This window comes from Macrobrachium nipponense, chromosome 26, assembly GCF_015104395.2.
Source record: "Macrobrachium nipponense isolate FS-2020 chromosome 26, ASM1510439v2, whole genome shotgun sequence".
Lineage (NCBI taxonomy): Eukaryota > Metazoa > Arthropoda > Malacostraca > Decapoda > Palaemonidae > Macrobrachium > Macrobrachium nipponense.
This window is the reverse complement of record NC_087215.1, coordinates 73,343,619-73,348,618: the sequence shown is the minus strand read 5'-3', so window position 1 is coordinate 73,348,618 and position 5,000 is coordinate 73,343,619. Positions and strand designations below refer to the sequence as shown.

General features: G+C 32.0%; 1 protein-coding gene across 1 annotated transcript in view; it reads right to left on the bottom strand.

Moving 5' to 3' along the window:
- The window catches only part of LOC135199730 (uncharacterized), a 183,711-nt gene that overhangs the window by 4,887 nt on the left and 173,824 nt on the right, over nucleotides 1-5,000 (bottom strand). The gene's annotated exons all lie outside the window — the stretch shown is intronic.

The window sequence follows — 5,000 nt, the reverse complement described above, 5'->3', positions numbered from 1 at the left end:
GAGAACCTGTTTTAGATATCATTGTTTCTGAATAGCTGAAAGGTATCTAATGTTATTTCGTGTTCTCATTACTCATTTTTCCCCTAAGTTCATCTTGAGTCTTATCTCCATAAATATAAGATGCATAAGTGTAATCATTGTAAACTGGGATACATAGTGCAAACACGAATTTTACCCCAAAATTGTAATTCCTCTCTTTCTCTTTGTAAATATTGTGCGTATTGTTGTTTAAGAGTTATTTATTTGTTTCTTTAGCTGCTGTTTGTTCACATATAAATTTCTGTTCTTATTTTTCGTACGATTCCCCAGTTTATTATCAGTTATTCTGAAATAGTCATATTCAGTCACCTGGGTTTTCAGGTATTACCTGCAGTATATAGACATTACATTCTGTGAATCTCGAGGCATTTCGCTGATGGAGGCAGCACTATTTACATACTAATCACACGTATTTTGTATTTTTTTCAGTCAAGAGTATATAATTAATAATTCAGTGGGCTACGCCAGCACCAATGCCACTTAGCCTGTCTTCCCAGAAAGTCCCTTCATGTGCTTTGTTTACTTTCGGTTTCTGGACTCAAGTTTTTACCACTTTCTGCTAAAAGTACCTTTTCCTTTTGTCCATTCTTTATTGTATTCAAGGTCTCATCCATCTTTTGCAACGCCTATCATAGTGCTTCTTTCCCAGTAGATGGCTATACATTCAAATTTTAATTCAACCCTCACTGAATGTACTGCAGTTTCAGGGATTTGTTTCGAGAACTGCAAATCTGTTTCGTCATTCAGTTGCCAAATCCTCTTGATGTTCATCTCCAAGAAGTCTTTTGTATTGAACGTAAATGTTGCTAGGTATTCTAGCAACCCACTTGCTTGAGTGGTTTAAATTTCAACTTTATTGCGGCATTGTCAAGCACCTGGTGTTCCCTGCTGATATAAGCTTCTCTATGGCATGAATCAGTGCTCAGACATTCTGAACAGTAATTAAGAAGTTCGTGTGGACAGCAGCGGGTCACAACGAATCCCCAGTAATCAACAGCTGAATAAGCGTACACGCTCAATAAAAACAAATGAATATCGGTACGTGTGAAAGGGGAGCGCCTGCCCTTTCTCCTGTTGGGCGATGAAAAGGGAAAAGGACCCAAAAGGTCAGTCATCAATTAAAAACCGTGAGACCGGTCCAGGGTTAACCTGTTCTGACCGCGTATTCTTTACCCGGGAAACAGAACTCCCTGCGATGAGTTTTATCTTGGCTTCGACTCGAATGTGGAACGTGTGGAGTCTTTTGATCTTTGAATATTTAAGCGAAGAGTAAATTCACCCCTGTTGTCTGCTACTGCTGCTGCTCCTGACGTCTTTTGAATTACAGGTGTTCCGGTTTTATTTTCTAAGCTTTCACGGTTATTTATTGATTGCATTTTCCTTTACCTTGTTTCTATCTCTGCAGGCTGATTTCCCTTTGAAGCCATCTTGGGTTTAGCATAGCCTGTCGATTCTGTCAATAAGGATTTTCGGCTGAGGATTTAAAAAAAATAAAGAAAATGAAAGGTTATTATTATTATTATCACCATTATATTTTGTTCGTTCGGAAGAAGGTCCTCTTTTAAACAAATTAATAAAATGGTAGAATTCAGCGAATAAATCTTATATATTAGCTTTTCTATTTTTCTTATTACTCGCTTAACATTAATATTAACATTAATAATAATAATAATAATAATAATAATAATAATAATAATAATAATAATAATAATAATAATAATAATAATAATAATAATAATAATAGAATTCAGAAAATTAATCTTATATCTTATCCTTTCTATTTTTCTTATTACTCGCTTCTCTGGCTCAGCGAAACTTCTTAATAATAGGCCAATTATCATATTTGGATTATTTAGAATTCTCCCAATATGAATACTGGCCAGTTATTAAGAAGTTTCACTGAGCCAGAGAAGCGAGTAATAAGAAAAATAGAAAGGATAAGATATAAGATTAATTTTCTGAATTCTATTATTATTATTATTATTATTATTATTATTATTATTATTATTATTATTATTATTTTATTATTATTATTAATGTTAATCAGAATATGGAGAACCCTATTCACCTGGAACAAACCCACCAAAGGGGCCACTGACTTGGAATTCTTGAAGCTTCCAAAAACTATTAAGGCATTCATTCGAGAGGAGTAAAAGAAGGTAATTGGGAAATACAGAAAGAAGAGATCAGTTATTAGAAAAAATAGATAAATTAGCAAATTAACAAATAAATCAAAATGTAAGTAAAATATAAAAAATCCAAGTTAAATTGCCATTGCATTGTATGCATCTATGGATCTTTTTTAATGGGTTTTATCGGTTCAAGAGGCAAATATGAGCCCTGCTGTATATTGTTCTTTAGCAACCACAGTTTTCAAGGCCACACCCACATGTGATAAGTTCTATTTGGCCCATGGTGGATTCACTTTTATATATATATATATATATATATATATATATATATATATATATATATATATATATATATATATATATATATATATATATATCACACACTATATGTATATACACATATATAATTCTTTTTGGGAATAAAGTATCCATATATATATATATATATATATATATATATATATATATATATATATATATATATATATATATAGAATAGCATTATACTACAAATGTCGTTCAATATCAAATTAGCTCTACCTCTGTATATTTATAGTATACATACATAGTTTCCCAGGGTAGAGCAAATTGAATATTAAACATCTTTGTAGCTTAATGCTTGTAGTACATGAATCTCTGCGATGTGATAAAAATTCATATATATATATATATATATATATATATATATATATATATATATATATATATATGTAAGGGTTACATATAATTATATGGAATGTGTGTTATTCCATATATAAAAACTACAACTATGATTAATTAAAAACAGTGACCTAAGAGGTCAACCAGTTTGCTTGCATATGTCTTACATCTAATTACGTGAATCTGTATTTGTGTACACCATGAATTTTTTTTTTACTTATAAGTATTTCTATATATATCTGATTTTTTACATATAACTAATTGTATATTATCCCTTAACCACTTGTTGGTAATTATGGGTTAATTATATATTCACATTAATGTCTGTATCACACTCCTATAAGTCAAATACAAGTCAAACTTTAGGCCTTGAGTAATATTCAGTGTTTGGTTTTGTAGCCGACCGAGGAATTATGTAAGTGTTACATATAATTATATGGAATGTGTGTTATTCCATATATAAAAACTAAAACTATGATTAATTAAAAACAGTGACCTAAGAGGTCAACCGGTTTGCATGCAGGAGTGTGATCAGACCAGATAAGATAATGTAGGCTAAGCCTTGACGTGTTGTATCAGTCAGCGTCTCGGTTTGTCGTCATCTGTGGTCATCAAATCTTTTGTTTTGTAAACTGTTGACAAAGCTTTCTGCTTGAGAAAACATATTGACCTATAACCCAGACTGTCCTACGTGACTTGTAATCTATGTCATCTGTGTGTATGTTCGTATGTCGAGCTATTGTCTGCTCACCTCTGATTTGTAAACCAAAATGTATGTCAGACTTCAGTTAGCCAGCTTCATTGGAAGACCTGTCCAATTTTATCTGAACTTTACGATGTAAGAAAGAAGAATACATCTATTTTTGTACTCTGTGTTTCAAGCACCAAGATCTTACATCAGCAAGAAGATACTGAATGAACTTAGAATTATCATCTAAGTCCAAGATACTCCAACGAAATGGGAAGTATACAAACAGATACTTGCGTATAACGTCGCAGGTCTTAATAACCCACAGGGCGCCTTGTTATACAACAAAGGCCCAGCCCTACATATATATATATATATATATATATATATATATATATATATATATATATATATATATATATATATATGTAGGACTTGCCTTTGTATAACAAGGCGCCCTGTGGGTTATTGACCTGCGACGTTATACGCAAGTATCTGTTTGTATACTTCCCATTTCGTTGGAGTATCTTGGACTTAGATGATAATTCTAAGTTCATTCAGTATCTTCTTGCTGATGTAAGATCTTGGTGCTTGAAACACAGAATACAAAAATAGATGTATTCTTCTTTATATATATATATATATATATATATATATATATATATATATATATATATATATATATATATATATATATATATAGAGTGTCCAGAAGGAGTCCATGATACCAGATTTAAAGGGCCAAGTTTATTACATATGATACGTTTCGCACAACTGTGTGCATCATCAGTCTGTGAATAAAATACAAAGACATATAAACAATCACATAAAGTTAAAAGGAATTCACAATTTTTAAAAATAAAGTCTAAAAAAGATTAAAAAGAGCAGTAAATAAAAAGAGAGACTACTAAAAACACCAACCGTCCATGATCAGAGGTGAAGATGGAATGAGTTACAGCTGGCAGAGAGAAGCGACGATAACTATGCCAGGTACAGAGGTGACGAGGACAAATTACCATTTAATGAGGGCACCAGTCTTTTAATATATAACGACTCCAGCGTTGTTAGTTGGTCAGGATATTTAACAAAATCAATTATTGTAAAATGTTCTTTTTGAATTTCAGTCTTGCATATTATTGAGTGGTTTCTGATATTGGAAAATTCTGGTTGTTTTATCCTTTCACCAGTACGGAAACTAAAGCCCAAATGGCTACAATATCTGACCCTCAGCAACCTCTGAGTCGATCCAACATAAGAGCCCGGACATCCAGGGCATGTGAATTTATAAATAACGTTGGATCTCATGAAGGGCTGAAGGCGATCTTTAAAATTAAAAAAACGATCGAATAGTGCAAGGATTACTCGACACAAGCCTGACTTTAAGACAGGGAATTTCCTGTTCAATTATACGAGTGAGGTTTAAGATAAATTTTGAATCTGAAAAATACGGAACAGTAGCATAAAATATTTTCTTCGGTACA